The sequence below is a fragment of the Lolium rigidum genome, chromosome 3 (assembly GCF_022539505.1).
Source record: "Lolium rigidum isolate FL_2022 chromosome 3, APGP_CSIRO_Lrig_0.1, whole genome shotgun sequence".
NCBI classification, from domain to species: Eukaryota; Viridiplantae; Streptophyta; class Magnoliopsida; order Poales; family Poaceae; genus Lolium; species Lolium rigidum.
The window spans coordinates 30543802-30561286 of record NC_061510.1 but is presented as its reverse complement, the minus strand read 5'-3'; positions in this window follow the sequence as shown (position 1 = coordinate 30561286).

Sequence of the window (17485 nt, the reverse complement as noted above, 5' to 3'; positions counted from 1 at the left end):
GGATTTCTCGCTTTTGATTATTCTCAACTTAGACATCCATACCGGGACAACATAGACAACAGATAATGGACTCCTCTTTTAATGCTTTAAGCATTCAACAACAATTAATTCTTTTCTCATTAGAGATTTGAGGATGTTTGTCCAAAACTGAAACTTCCACCATGGAACATGGCTTTAGTTAGCGGCCCAATGTTCTTCTCTCACAATATGCATGCTCAAACCATTCAACTCAGTGTAGATCGCCCTTACTTCGTACAAGACGAACATGCATAGCAACTCACATGAAATTCAACAATGAGTTGATGGCGTTCCCCAGCAAACATGGTTATCGCACAACAAGCAACTTAATAAGAGATAAAGTGCATAATTACATATTCAATACCACAATAGTTTTTAAGCTATTTGTCCCATGAGCTATATATTGCAAAGGTGAATGATGGAATTTTAAAGGTGGCACTCAAGCAATTTACTTTGGAATGGCTGGAAAATACCATGTAGTAGGTAGGTATGGTGGACACAAATGGCATAGTGGTTGGCTCAAGTATTTTGGATGCATGAGAAGTATTCCCTCTCGATACAAGGTTTAGGCTAGCAAGGCTTATTTGAAACAAACACAAGGATGAACCGGTGCAGCAAAACTCACATAAAAGACATATTGAAAACATTATAAAACTCTACACCGTCTTCCTTGTTGTTCAAACTCAATACTAGAAATTATCTAGACCTTAGAGAAACCAATTATGCAAACCAAATTTTAGCATGCTCTATGTATTTCTTCATTAATGGGTGCAAAGCATATGATGCAAGAGCTTAAACATGAGCACAACAATTGCCAAGTATCACATTACCCAAGACATTTATAGCAATTACTACATGTATCATTTTCCAATTCCAACCATATAACAATTTAACGAAGGAGAAACTTCGCCATGAATACTATGAGTAGAAACCAAGGACATACTTGTCCATATGCTACAGCGGAGCGTGTATCTCTCCCATAAAGTGAATGCTAGGATCCTTTTTATTCAAACAAAACAAAAACAAAAACAAACCGACGCTCCAAGAAAAAGCACATAAGATGTGATGGAATAAAAATATAGTTTCAGGGGAGGAACCTGATAATGTTGTCGATGAAGAAGGGGATGCCTTGGGCATCCCCAAGCTTAGACGCTTGAGTCTTCTTGATATATGCAGGGGTGAACCACCGGGTGCATCCCCAAGCTTAGAGCTTTCACTCTCCTTGATCATGTTGCATCATACTCCTCTCTTGATCCTTGAAAACTTCCTCCACACCAAACTCGAAACAACTCATTAGAGGGTTAGTGCACAATATAAATTGACATATTCAGAGGTGACACAATCATTCTTAACACTTCTGGACATTGCATAATGCTACTGGACATTAGTGGATCAAAGAAATTCATCCAACATAGCGAAAGAGGCAATGCGAAATAAAAGGCAGAATCTGTCAAAACAGAACAGTTCGTATTGACGAATTTTAAAATGGCACCAGACTTGCTCAAATGAAAATGCTCAAATTGAATGAAAGTTGCGTACATATCTGAGGATCATGCACGTAAATTGGCATAATTTTCTGAGCTTCCTGCAGGGCAGTGGGCTCAGATTCGTGACAGCAAAGAAATCTGGAACTGCGCAGTAATCCAAATCTAGTACTTACTTTTCTATGAACGGCTTAACTTGGCACAACAAAACTCAAAACTAAGATAAGGAGAGGTTGCTACAGTAGTAAACAACTTCCAAGACACAAAATAAAAACAAAGTACTGTAGGTAAAAACATGGGTTGTCTCCCATAAGCGCTTTTCTTTAACGCCTTTCAGCTAGGCGCAGAAAGTGTAACTCAAGTGTTATCGAAGGGTGGTGCGTCAACCTTATCATTCAAGGAGGAGGATTCTTCAATAGAATTTACCTTCTTACCTTGTGGAGCTCTTTCCGCGTGCCATTCAGAGTAGTTGATCATCATATTATCAAGAAGCCTTGTTGCTTCACCAAGAGTGATGGACATAAAGGTACCTCCAGCAGCTGAATCCAATAAATTCCGTGAAGAAAAATTTAGTCCTGCATAGAAGGTTTGGATGATCATCCAAGTAGTCAGTCCATGGGTTGGGCAATTTTTAACCAGAGATTTCATTCTTTCCCAAGCTTGAGCAACATGTTCAGTATCTAATTGTTTAAAATTCATTATGCTACTCCTCAAAGATATAATTTTAGCAGGGGGATAATATCTACCAATAAAAGCATCCTTGCATTTAGTCCATGAATCAATACTATTCTTAGGCAGAGATAGCAACCAATCTTTAGCTCTTCCTCTTAATGAGAAAGGGAACAATTTTAGTTTAATAATATCACCATCTACATCTTTATATTTTTGCATTTCGCATAGTTCAACAAAATTATTAAGATGGGCAGCAGCATCATCGAACTAATTCCAGAAAATTGATCTTCCATGACAAGATTCAGTAAAGCAGGTTTAATTTCAAAGAATTCTGCTGTAGTAGCAGGTGGAGCAATAGGTGTGCATAAGAAATCATTATTATTTGTGGTTCACTACAAGAATTCGGGTCTATTGCAACAAAAATGTTCGTTGCAATACATGCCAATTTGTGGCAATACGTACCTATTGCCACACAATGACATTCGTTGGCATCCGTTGCAACTGAACACATGGTAATAGGTTATTGCCACAAAAAATCAATTGTGGTGGTAATGTGCGCTATTGCAACAGGCATGTGGGAAGTTGCCACATTTTTTCCCGTGGCAACACTCACCTGATGCAACAATTTGGTTTGTGGAGATAGTACCAAATCATGGCGACTGATAGCTCGTAGCGATAGACATTTGTGGCACTAACCTATACCAACGACCCTCGTTTCGTGGTGCATACTCTTCTGTGGCAATAGTCAATCATGGCAAGAAACTATGGCAACAATCCTTGTTTTGTGGCATTAGGCATTTTGCCACGAACTGCTACGCTCGTGGCATTAACTTATGGCAACAAATATTCCAATCGTAGTAATAGGAAAATTTCAACAATAATCATTTTGGTGGTGCAGAAAGTGGGTTGTGGTAATAGCTTATTGCAACCGTAAAAAAATACATGCATTCAACTACAATATAAACAATATACGTATAATATGTAGATCCATAAAAGTCATAATTCTCATAGCAAATATCCATCAAATGAAACTCAAATATACTTTAGTCATCCAAGACTAAACTGCCCGTGATCTAGACTCCAGTTCAGCTAGTTCTTTGGATCTTGCAATCAAGAAATAAAGAAAATATCTATATTTAGTGAGTCCAACATAACATACACCATACAACTATTATATCCCCATTGTTAAAAAAGAACTGCCATCAAACTAACTGGAGTAATATTGTGTCTGCAAGTATGTAACCGACGGATCGGAACAATTTTATAAGTGTAAATGTCTAAAGCATAAGCAAAAGTACATTATTAGTGACTTGAAGAAATTAGTATACATTCATCTCTCTTAAGTAACAAACTATAATCGTTTTGGATAAATTGTTCACCATTATCTTGAGTGTTCACAAATTTTCCAAAAAATATTGATATATCCATGTTCATTCACAAAACTTGAGATAAACTTTGTTGAATCAATACATACGAAATAGGGACTCTGTCAAGAAGGAAATCCTACCTTAACCAATCTGAGCTCCAAACAGGGTATCATTAATCTGGTCAAATCAAAACATATTCAGCCAGAAACTTCGCTCTATCCTGCAGCCACGTGTATGCATCAATGGCCAACCAGGCCGTCAATACCTAGAATCAACTAGCAAAATTGGCGCAGCGGCACGCCGCGCCGGTAAAACCGCGCCGGTAAAAGTATACTCAACGTTACAATACTTGCATAGTAGTGCTATGTAGGGAAATTTCATAAATATTTCTGGTACACGCACATATGAGTCAAAACCTATAGTTCAATGGTAGATTAAGCAGTTGATGTTGCTTGTCCCATACACATGCACCTGCACTTCTACAGTTTTAAGGCTTATATGGTCTATGATTCAGCAATTGGTCGAAAGCAGACCGCATAGATCAGTAAGCCAACCTGGTCTTCAGCAAGACTCAGTACCTAGTGATGCAATCACCAATGTGTTCCATCATTATCCCCGAACAATGGCGGTCAAACAGTACAGACTGATTAGAGAACACATTATTTACAGACAAAATGTATTTTAGGAAACGCCTAAGTAGAGGCAATCCATTATATGTATGCTTTGGATCCAACTATCAAATGTGGCCGGTCTGACTGCCATCGCAATAACTTAAGTGTAAGTCATTGTTATACGACCGAGTTGTCCGATTTTGCCTGCACGAAATAGATCCTGAAAGTGCAGCTGTAAGGAACGATACCAGACTACATGATATATACATATAATCATTTTTCTTGTGCCCTTCTAGTCGTTAGACCCAGCTTTCCCAGTAGTAGTCTTCATCGTCAGAAGAAAGAACAATGATCTCCTTTCCCTTGACCAAGGGTGACTGACTGGGAGGACTATTGTTTCCTTTGTAAGGTGGTCAACATTTTCACCGTCGGCGAAGCCAGCACTCTTCACCGCGGTAAGCTTCTCGGTTCTCGCCCAATCAGTGGCATCGAGGACCCGTGTGATGGCAATGGCTCTATAACCCAAAGAAAGTACGGCTCGAATACCATCTGAAAATCAACAACATAACTTCGTCAGTGGATAATACTGAGATATAACTAACATACCAGTAATTTTCAAGCAAGGAGAGGATCTTTGCCTTCTCAAAGCTATGGGAAACGCATCCATAGAGCGTTTACCTAATACATTGTTCCATGTACATGTGTTGCATGAAATGTCAGTACCCCAACATCATTCATGCATTTGTGTGATATTCTTTCCCAAAATTTCACTCTTCGATGAAATGGCTGGCTTCTTCTGCATTAAGAGTAATTTTATTTTCATTCATGTTTTCATTAGCACAATATGTTTGAGACACTGATTAGTGCATGAAGACCACTGAATTTCTTCGTGAGCACCAAGAAAAATTAAAATAACAGGTTGTTTTTGGCCTTGCGACCTGATAACCCAAGAAATCATTTCTTATCTGCGGTGACGTACCAACAAATTAAAGAAGCAGAGCATGCAAGAGAAATCAGATTTTTAGTTGAAGAGAGTGCCATCATGCATTTAGTATATATCACTATTTGGTGTGGGAATAAAAAAAGGTACATAGTCGTACTGACTTACTAAAGTCTGCAAAGTATGTAGTGACTATGCAATTATTCATCGTTAATTATCGCAAAGTTACACAGTTGTTTTCTGTACCGGCTTATTTGCAAAGAAATGTAACACCTTAATTTTATCAAAATTAATATGCAGCAACAAACTACTTGAAAAGTCATTCTAGTGCGTTGATATCACCCAAACTTGGTGTGTGTGAGAGATTGCAAGTTAATTACTCTAGAATCCGGGAGACATCATTTAATAGAGCAGTGAAGTCTAGTCAGACTCTAAACTATGTACTGCCAACACAAGTAAGAAGCATGCGTGCAAAATAAAGGAAACCATGTCATTTGGATTCCTCTATGTATATGTTGGCTATTAGGTTCTCATGTGACATTATTTGTAACTCCTATGATATTATTTGTAATCACCTTACTTGAGAAGGGAAAGAAAAGTTTCTCTATCTCTCATAGGTAGATTTTTTATAATCACGCTAAGTAAATTCAAGAGTAACAAAATAGCACTTTTGCAATAGAGACAAAGAGGATAAGAACCAAAGGATCGAATTGGCCCATATATTTGATTTTCTGATGGTCTTGAATCTCTCGAAGCTATGGTCCTGTCAACTCTAGTTTCTTTGGCAGATTCAGCATTGTAAATCTGAATGGTTAAATCATAGAAAAATACATCTTTGTAACTAATTGAAGAATCGATGATAAAATATGAATGGCCTTCGAAAGAGACAAATATGGTCCCAAATTTTCAACTACAAAAACAAATGGTTGCATTTCTTTGAATAGCTAGCAGTACTCTGATGATAGAAGAAGAGTGACATTCAGATCAAGCGGAGACATGCACAAACTCAGTATGAACCTTAAGGACATTACACGGGATCTACAAAACGCGGAGACATGCAAAAACTCAGTATGGACCTTAAGGCCACTACACTGGGTCTACAAAACGGCTAATGCTTGCTTTTTTGGTGAGTGCGCTGGGTTGGTCGCCCTTTGATAGAGGTAAATCTGTTAGAAGCTTTGAAAGAAAAGTTTATTGTTCAGAAGAAACTTGTTTTCGAACTTTTGCAGAATCAAGAAAATAACCAAATGATGTCTACGAAATAATCCATATGGTATCACTACATAAGCAGGTTGGGAGGACTTGCAAATCAAAGTGAGTGCAACTCTGAGAATACAATGCCACATAAAATTCCATTTCATTTTTATCAATAGAGTTTCACCTAAGATGTACTGTACAAATTAAACTTCCTGTGCAACTGGTGGGAAGAGGAGCCATTAAATTCAGCATGTATATCCCGACTCAATGTCACCTAAGGTGTAAAAATCTTCTTGCAACTGGTAGAAAGAGGATTTATTAAATTTATCAAGTATATAACACTTACAACCTTTGGTGGAAGAGCAAGATCTACATCTCAGCATATTTCCGTCCGCCTTAGCACTATGCCCTTCAATACTTTTTCCTTGAGAAGAGTCATGGCCCTGTGGCCCTCAAAACTCGCTGACCCTGTAGTAGCAGTCTCGCGATGTACTGTCAAAGAGTGGCTTTGTGTCAGCAGATATAATTTCATCAATAAAAGTATATAAATATAAGGGACATATCAAACTCTGTAACTGAACTTACTCCACCAGCAAAAGTGTCTGACTGGTGAGTGACCACGGTCACATTTTTTTCTTCATTTTGCAGGAGATTAGGGACCGTCAACCAAAATGAAGAAATAAGGGCAATGGTAAAAGTAGCAAATCAAAGATTGCGTGACACAACTGCAAGCAGGGAACACACATCAAAAGAAAATATATTTTTCCTTTTAATAACCAAAAAAATTGCAGATATACAACACGGTCTAGGCAAACCAACAATTACCTTACAGAGCCACCGTTTCTGAGCAAATTGGCCAAGCACGCCGAAGCACAGTAACATGCTTCCACAGTAGCGATTTAATAAGTAATAAATCAATTATCTCATCCCTGCTACCTCCTTTAACAACTGGAAATAGTTGCTTAAAATCACCTCATAAAACCGCAGTTTTCCACCGAAAGGAAGCAAGCTTCAAGAGCTATCATTCACTCAACATATTTTGTATATGTGCTTTCCAGCAAAACGTATTACTTGTTTCCTAAAACAGCAACGGTCAGGCCTTTACTCAATGACAACAGACATAAAAGTAGGATTATCAGATTCCCAGTGCTGAGTACACTTTTCAAATTCAAGAACAGTGGTCTGTTTTTTTACTTCAAGCTCTAAAAAAAGTAGAGGAGCTACTCAACGTTTTCTGAAATTACGCACGAACATTTTCTGTTGTGATGTCCAAAATGAGAAAAAATATATCTGAACGTTCTCTAGTTTGGGAATGATCTACAGGATTAAGTACCTCTCTAAGAAACCATTAAATTAGGTACCATAGTGGATACGAACTACTAAGCACCTATTTATATTCTGACTGGAGCAAAAAGATAGCATCAACACCAAGATATATTAGAGGAGCTATAACCAACCTGAAGCACAAAAAACAGAACACCAACGCCACCCCCATCAGGCCAAGGCAGTACACATAAGTACTGATGATATGGGAACATTGCACTTTGTTGTAGAGCCTACAACATCCTCCATAGCTAGCCCTCTGCAAAGATTCCGGCAAGAGAATCAAGAGAACACTTTGAAATTAAGTTATTCCAAACTGGGATTTTAAATACCATACAACACATTATGAACGGATTCATAAGGCAACAAAATAGTTTCCAAGGATGAGAGGTTGGGAGATGCATGTTGCAGAGTAGTGCATCAATCTGTTGGCATTCTTTACATCTAGTTGGGTATCTATGAAAGCAAAATCCGCACCAAACTAATTAGTTTTTTTTCCTTTTGCTTCCTGTAAATTAGGCCTACAATAGTTGAGCTACAGATAACTGAACAAAGTAATTCAGATGATACATTAGGTGATTTGAGTGTAGAGCACGATATTAAGCAAAATTATCATGTATTCAGCGATGGTATTATCAATTTATTTTGTTCACAAATTGGGATGTACCTTTCCATTACTAATCAGCTTGTTTTGCCTCATAGCCGTACACAGCCATCTATCTTAATGTTTGATGCAAGACCAAGGTGCATGAATTGCTAACAACTCAATCTGAGGGGCGAGTAGGCAAGGAAAACGAACCAGAACTACTAAGTTCGCTGGTGCCATCGTCCATGAGGCATGAGGTGGCCGCCATACAGGGAGGGAAGTAGCCAGATCTCAGGGAGGGGAACATGGACTGCAGCTGCCGCAGAGGAAGGCGGCACCCCATGTGTGAAGAACAACAGTACGCCTACCGCAGACCTTGCAGGACGGCCTCCGCTTTGCCGCCGTGCTTCCCATCCCCCTCGGCCTCCTCCTCCTCCATATCCGGTTCCTCCTCCTCTTCCTCCTGCATATCCGCCTCCACCTCGATCCCCGCCTCGTGCTCATCGCCTCTGCCTCGGATGCCACCGAAGTGGGGCGCTCTATGGCAGAGGTCGCCGCCTCCTCTGCTGGATTGGGGGGCGCTCTAGGGTGCGGTCGCCACCATAGAGATGTTTTAGAGAGAGGCTAGAGGAGTTATGGAAAAGGATTCACCTGCCACACGAAGTTGTCCCGTGCCTTAGTCGCCATCGTCTCGCGCCACAATCGCCGCGACCTCAAATCACCGTCGCCTCTGCTCGAGAGGTCGAGCGTGTCCATGCCCGTGAGCCCCGCCTTCGCGCGCCTGTAACACGCAGGAGTCGCGGCTCCGTGGGGGAGAGGCGCGGCCCTTGAGCCCGCACCGTGGTGCGCCCGTAAAATGTCGCAGCTAAACACGGGAGCTGCGGCTTGGCACAGCAGCTGTTCGACAACCCTAGCCCCTCTCCCTCTGCTCCTGTATGAAACGCCGCCGCCGTCGCCACAGTTCCGGCAGCTCAGACCTGCTGCTCGCCGGCACGACCTGGCACCGCACCGGCCTCCTCCGCCATGGAGCCTAACCTCGGTTGCCGGCGCGATGTCCTCGACGGCTCGGCCTGCTTGCGCAACTCTCCGATGTGGTGGCCGGCCTTCCTTGCCGGTGTGACGGCCTCTTGTCGCCCAGATCGCGCTGAGATGCCAAATAGGTGCTGGGCCGGGAAGGATGGCGGGGACAGTGTGGAGGAAGAGAGAAGATGAGACAAAAGATGGGAGAGATGAGGCAAAGATAAAAGATGAACGTGGTTGAAAACGGTGGGACTGTGTGATCTCTGGAATGGGCACCGCTTTGACCGTACGGTCACACTACATCCACCCAGGGAACAAAGAAAAACATTAGAAAAGGTAGCATGGAAATTCTAAGGGAACACCCAAAATGTACACGAAAAAATACTGTGCGAATTAACACACGTGTCAACTCCATGTTAACTCAAAAAAAAATCCAAAATTGTGAGAAAAAAGATGTTTGTTACCAAATAAGTATAGTATATATGTTAATGTTGTTAAAATGAGTAGAGCAAACTATTAAATTTGCAATGCATATACACCCCCAAATAATTGATTCATCCTTGACATGTGGTTTTATATTTCCGGAGACTACATGGAAAAACCACGTGATTTGCATCAAGACTATATTCTCAAAATAAGAAAGCTCTAGATAGATACCTCATAGCCAATCAAGACATCCATAATCATATACTACGTATTTGCATATGGACATATACAAAAACTTAGGTGGATTCAATTTGTACACTACCTCAAACGAAAACGTTAACTAACCAGAAAGAATAGATATACGAATAAAAAAGTACACAAATGGACCTGTAATTATATTGAGTATATAGAGTGAGTGAGTGACTGAGCAACCTGTTAGATGAGCCTGAAACTTTTCTTGGAGCCGCAAGGCCAACCCTTATGGGCCTAGTAGAGCATTACAACCCGTTCATCTCAATTAATCATGACATGCCTATTCTCACCATCTCTCCAAATCTCACAAACCATAGCCCTTCAATCTATCATTGTAGTATCAATAACAACTTTTGCACCTTTGACAAAGTACCCGCTGGAGAAAGTCTGTAGTATTGCAGAAATATAATAAGCCCACGTTAGTACATGTATAAACAAAAGGTTGAAGATTTCTAAAAATACTAGTACAATCTTTGCATTGCAGGCACACATATATGTAGGTTGCAGCTACGTGCAATGCACTTAGCAGCCAGCTCGCATCTATCAGCGATTCAGCGAGGCAACATGCTGTACCGCCGCCTAGCTCGCGCCCTCAACGCCTAGTGTGATATACTGCACCGCCGCCTAGCTCGCGTGCGCCTTGGAATGGAGCCAAGCAGCAGCTCCTTGGAGCCTCACCGCGTCCACCCCGGCTGCTTACCTCGCCGCGTGCAGCGCCGACGCGGAAGGCCAGCAGTCGTCCCGCACGACGGGGCCAGACCATCCGCACGAGGCCGGATCACGCGCCCTTGAGCCACAGCATGGTCGGATTGGCCGGAGCACGCGCCTCGAGCCGGAATATCGTGCACCGCCGAAACCCACCGAGAAAGACAACAAAAAGGAAAACCACTGACCGGCCAAAATGAAAGAGACCAACGCGCACCTCTACAAAAAAAATTAGGATGTGACGAACAGTAGTGCACGGCGGCCGGCGGCGGTGTGGTTCTACGATGGGAGGAGATCGGGAGAAAGAATAATTAACCTGAGATATTCCCGATGCAGTTGACTCCGGTGTGGTTCAATGTGTTGACGCCGTGAGCATGGAGGAACCAGGGACGAGAGCTCAGATCCAATCGCCGGTGAAGATGCAGTGATTTGGTTTATGGAGTACTAATCGCGAGTAGTTATGAGGGGTGTTTAGCGGGAAGGTTAATTCTTTTCTGAGGAATAGCGGGAAGGTTAAATAGATGCTATTTTTGTTGGAACAAGAAAATTAGGAGGGACACTAATTAGAGGCCTTTTAGCGGGAGGTTAAAAAATACTGGCGCAAACTACACAGTATACCTAAATTAGGTGGTGGGAAAGTAATTCTTTTTGGATGAAATGTTTAGAATAATGAAATAACTTGGAAAAATATTATTTCAAAGCAATATGAAATATATATGCTGCTAAAATAAGTTACTCAAATTTGTTTGTAAAAAGTTATTTGGTGGTGAAAAAACCACCATATCGGAGAATCGTGGAAGGGTGATCCGGCGCTCTCCCTTCTAACGTTCTCGCCATCGATATTTGTATATTTCTTATTTATACATTGTTTCCCGGTTATTTAGTATACATGTATGGTAGGTTCGAAGTACTTTCGCCAATGTGTTAATACCTCAAGAAACTAGTACGTCCATCGTGAGAAAAAGTATAGTAAATAAAGGAAAAAAATCAGGAGTGAGGATATAGAGAATATCGTTGCAATATCTTGCTCCTTTCTTGCAATACTAGGGGATTATTGCAATCTATTGTAAATATTACCAGGATGCACAATTTATTGCAATATGTAATAGTTATTGCAACACAATGAAGTTGACGCCAAAGGCCATCCTATTACAACCAATACATGTTTTGTTGCAATACGAGGTCATTTTTTGCAACAATAGCTATGACTAGCGCCACATGTTAGAATTGTTGTAATATATGTCCGAATATTACCACAAAGATTTACTTTGTTGCAACACCTAGTCTCTATTGCAACAAAATGACTACTTCACGCAACGCGACACAACTGTCGCAATATCGCCACCATATTACCACGTTGATGCAGCTTGTGGCAAAATATGGCTTCTATTGCAACAAAATTAGTACTTTGCGCGACGAAACAAAGCTGTGGCAATATGTACATACTATTACCATGAACAAGAATTTTGTGGTAATACCGCATTTTATTGCAACAAAAGATAGTCATAGCAATAAATTTTGTTGCAATAGACCGAAATCCTTGTAGTGGTTGTGAAGTCACACAACTTAGTATTTTCAGTGTTGGCCATTTTAGCAACAGTAAATAAAGCAAACTAGATAAAGTAAATGCAAGTAAACTAATTTTTTTGTGTTTTCGATATAGCAAACAAGATAGCAAATAAAGTAAAACTAGCAACTAATTTTTTTGTATTTTGATTTAGTGCAGCAAACAAAGTAGTAAATAAAATAAAGCAAGACAAAAACAAAGTAAAGAGATTGAGAAGTGGAGACTCCCCTTGCAGCGTGTCTTGATCTCCCCGGCAACGGCGCCAGAAAAAGAGCTTGATGGCGTGTATTTCACACGTTCGTTGGGAAACCCCAAGAGGAAGGTATGATGCGCACAGCAGCAAGTTTTCCCTCAGAAAGAAACCAAGGTTTATCGAACCAGGAGGAGCCAAGAAGCACGTTGAAGGTTGATGGCGGCGGCATGTAGTGCGGCGCAACACCGGGATTCCGGCGCCAACGTGGAACCTGCACAACACAACCAAACTACTTTGCCCCAACGAAACAGTGAGGTTGTCAATCTCACCGGCTTGCTGTAACAAAGGATTAACCGTATTGTGTGGAAGATGATTGTTTGCGGAGAAAACGGTAAAAACAAGTATTGCGAGTAGATTGTATTTCGATAAAGAGAATTGGACCGGGGTCCACGAGTTCACTAGAGGTGTCTCTCCCATAAGACGAACGAGCATGTTGGGTGAACAAATTACAGTTGGGCAATTGACAAATAAAGAGAGCATGACAATGCACATACATATCATGATGAGTATAGTGAGATTTAATTGGGCATTACGACAAAGTACATAGACCGCCATCCAACCGCATCTATGCCTAAAAAGTCCACCTTCGGGTTATCATCCGAACCCCCTCCGGTATTAAGTTGCAAGCAACGAGACAATTGCATTAAGTATGGTGCGTAATGTAATCAACAACTACATCCTTAGACATAGCATCAATGTTTTATCCCTAGTGGCAACAGCACAACACAACCTTAGAACTTTCATCACTTCGTCCCAGGTGTCAATGCAGGCATGAACCCACTATCGAGCATAAGTACTCCCTCTTGGAGTTAAAAGTAAAAACTTGGCCAGAACCTCTACTAGAAACGGAGAGCATGCAAGATCATAAACAACACATAAGCATAACTTTGATAATCAACATAACAAGTATTCTCTATTCATCGGATCCCAACAAACGCAACATATAGAATTACATATAGATGATCTTGATCATGATAGGCAGCTCACAAGATCCGACAATGATAGCACAATGGGGAGAAGACAACCATCTAGCTACTGCTATGGACCCATAGTCCAGGGGTAGACTACTCACTCATCACTCCGGAGGCGACCATGGCGGCGTAGAGTCCTCCGGGAGATGATTCCCCTCTCCGGCAGGGTGCCGGAGGCGATCTCCTGGATCCCCCGAGATGGGATCGGCGGCGACGGCGTCTCAGTAATGTTTTCCGTATCGTGGCTCTCGGTACGGGGGGTTCGTCACGGAGGCTATTTGTAGGCGGAAGGGCAAGTCGAGAGGCGGCACGGGGGCCCACACCACGGGGCCGCGCGGCCAAGGGGGCCGCGCCGCCCTAGGGTTTGGCTCCCCCGTGGCCCCTCTTCGTCTCGTCTTCGGTCTTCCGGAAGCTTCGTGAGAAAATAGGCCTCCGGGCTTTTATTTCGTCCAATTCCGAGAATATTTCTTTACTAGGATTTCTGAAACCAAAAACAGCGAGAAAACAGACAGCGGCACTTCGGCATCTTGTTAATAGGTTAGTTCCAGAAAATGCACGAATATGACATAAAGTGTGCATAAAACATGTAGATAACATCAATAATGTGGCATGGAACACAAGAAATTATCGATACGTTGGAGACGTATCAGGCGGCGACGCTAGGCGACTACCTCGTGTACGCGCATCGTGGTCGGCCGCGCCGGTCGCCTCCTCTCCGCCGCCAGGAGCTGCCTCGACGCCCGCCGCCGTCGAGGGCGACAGCAGGGTCGCCGCGTGCGGTCGCGCCATCTAGGAGCTCGCCGACAAGGTCCTCGGGGGAGGAGGTGGCCGCCACGGCCGCGGTGGAGGCGCCGGCGCAGGTGGGCGAGGTGGGTGGTCGCGGGGCGGAGCAGCTGGCTCCCGGTCCGCCGCCGCCGCCGCCTTGCCCGTCGGGGAAGGAGGCCTCGCGCTCGGCTCCTGCGTCGCCCAGTTCTGGGCCATCTGAGCCGCATGGGCCTGGGCCTGTGTTGGCCTGGAGGCGCCAGGCTGAGCCTCGCGTTGGGCCTGCGCGGCCCACGTCAGCGCCCTCGTGGTTCTGGCTCCGAAAGGGGTCAAACCACTTAGGGTTTGCCCATTCGGCTCGCCCCGACCAGGTCCGTCGCCACGCCGCCTCCGCCCGCGCCATCCGCCTCCACCCGCCGCCGCCGCCGCTCACCTGCAGCTTTCGCGACATGGTCCTCAAGCGGCCAAGGAGCCCATCCTCGAGCAGATCCCCGCCCCAGCACCACCGCCGCGTTCGCCCTGCCTCCCCTCGCCCTCCGCCCCCGCGGCTCCCGAGCCGTACCGGCCCCCGGCGAGGCGCTCTCCGCCGCGCCGCTCCCCTCCACGCCGGTCTTCCCCCCGACGGCGGTCGCCGTCGCCTCGCAGACACGGCCGGGATGGCTGTGCGGTGGGCCTGGTTGAGGGTGGCCGGGAGCGGGTCTCCACCGCGCGTCAACAGGGAGGCGCTGCCCATGCCGCCCGCGGCGGCTCGCCGGGCCGGCGCGCCCCGTCCCCTTCCGCGTCGCGCAGAGGGCCGCGCGCGCGGGCCGAGTTGGAGCAGCGTGCTCCGAGGCCGGGCAGGGAGCATGGCCGCGATGCCTCCTGGCGGGAGGGCCGCGACCGGACACCGCCTCGTCGCGAGCAGCGGGGGGAGGCGTCGGAGACGCAAGCTGTGCAACATGGTGGACCGACAGTTGCGAAGAAGAAGAAGGCTAAGAAGAGGAAGAACGTTGCGGACGTCGCTGCGGGAGGGGCCGCGGGTGGGGGTCAGCTTGGGCACCCGCCTATGGTCCTTCCGCAGGGACAATTGCACGATGGCCGCGCTGATACCCAGCTGGGGGTGGCGGCGCCGGCGGAGAAGTCCCCCACATCCAACATTTGTTTCAACTGTGGGGTGATGGGACACTTTCGGTCCACGTGCACGAGGCTGGAATAGTGCCTCTTCTGCGGTGACCCTGGCCATCAAGCTACGGCCTGCACGGAGCGCTTCGACCGCCGCAGGCGTCGGGAGGTCATCGAGTACATCGGACACGGGATCGATGGGGGCTTCTACTACATCGACCTTGGGGGGCGGAGCTTAGCACCCCCCAACACCTGGCAGTGATCACCGTGCTGCCGGAGCAGGACCCTCCGCTTCAGATTGAGGTGACAGTTGACACGATCCGCGCCGAGCTCACTCGGCTAGAGTCGACTTGGGTGTGGAACGTGAGGGAGATCTCGCCTACCGAGTTTGCAGTGGCGTTTCCTTCGGCTGAGCTCCTCCGTGCCTTGTCCTGGAGCAACTCGACTATCCTCCCGGCCAACAACATCGGCGTCTCAGTCAGGCCGTCCTGTGTGGATCCTGTTACTGTGGCTACTTTGGCGAAGGTTTGGGTCCGGATCCACGGCATTCCTGAGGAGGCTAGGAGTGAGCATATCCTGGAGCTCATTTCTCAGACCATAGGCAAGCTTGTCACTGTGGATCCTCTCTCTCCCCGGGCGACGGGCCGGTGCGCATGCTGATTCTATGCCCAGACCCCGCGAGGCTCGCCTGCACTCTTCCCCACGTCTTCTTTGGGAGGGTTGGCCGGGCCTTGACGGTTGAGGTGGAGGGGGACGAGGCCCAGGCGGGGTCCCGGTCTCCTCCCCTCGACCCTTCCCGATCCCACCACGACGATGACGGCCGACGATGACGACGCTTCCTCCGATGGAGACTCTGAGGATGACTTGGGAGGCGACGGCGGGGCCCCCTCTCCACGTCAGCCTCCTAACGCTGGCGTGGGGGCAGGGTCTCCGGCAGTCCTGGACGCCAGGCCGGGGGCACAGACTGCACTGCTGGGGTCGGCGCTGGCTCACTGGAGCGCGCCGGCCAAACTGGGGACGTCCTTCCCGCGCGCCACCCCTGCTGCCACTGTGGCGTCCGGCGGGCTGCACATCATGGAGTATGGCTCCAACTTCCCACTGGAGTCGTCGTCTGCGAGCGTGGGGTTGGAGGTGTGCCCCCAACAGTCGCCGAGGTCGCCGGGCCTGGTCTGCTACACGCGCTCCACGGGCTCTACTCCCACCTCGCCCATGGGCCCTGCGACCCCGGGCCCTACCGTCCTGGAGCCTGCCTCGGTCTTCCCCGACACTCCCGTGGCTGGAGCCAAGGCGAGGGCTCCGCGGCGTCAGCGCCAGTCCACCCAGCCGTCCCGTCACAGCGCTAGGCTCGCTCGTTCCCGCTCCGGGGCCGAGGCGATGGAGCCGACTGTTGCTGCGCAGGCGGAGAGGCGGGCGGCGGCCCGCAACCTCGACTCAGGTACCCATCCCACTCCTCGCCCCCCACCCTCTGCCCCATCTCCCCCGTCGGGTTCTCGGTTCTCTGTTCTTGCTACGGCGTCGCTTGACCACCTGGGTCAGGTGGCGTCGGACTGCGGTGTGATTTTCAGGGGAGAACGCGGCCCACGGGCTGAACAGCTGGCGGCGCTTCAGGCCAAGGAGGTCTATGATGGTGTGCTCGCCGCTTCTCGCGCTCAGTTGGAACGCGAGAGGGCGACCGCCGCGACCCTGACCGACCCTGTGCTGCTGGCACCTGGGTCTGGTCCAGAGCACTCCGATGGGTCTATCCCGGCGGAGCGCTCTGACGCGGCACCCCAGGTTGGGGGACTGCGAGGGAGACCTCCTAGACCACCGTCCGGACCCTCGACACGTAGTAGGGCTCGATCGGTTCCCAGTAGGGGAACCCCCCATTCTGATGTGATCCAATGAGTAGCCCTTTCTTCTCACTCATTTGGAACATCAGGGGGTTCGAGGCCCCGGGGCGCAAACAACAACTGAAGGAGTACATTCGGCGTGAGAATGTGGATATTGTGGGGCTTCAAGAGACGATCAAGGAGTCCTTCCTCCTCCACGAGCTGGAGGGCCTTAGTAGACACAAGTTCGCCTGGCATTGGCGGCCTGCGACGGGGCACTCGGGGGGTGATACGTCCAATTTGCATCACTATTTTATATCATAATTTGCTGTTATTCATTGATATATTTCATATTGGGACACAATACTTATGTTATTTCATCTATTTTGCATGTTTCATGATTATTTGGAGATTGAGCACCG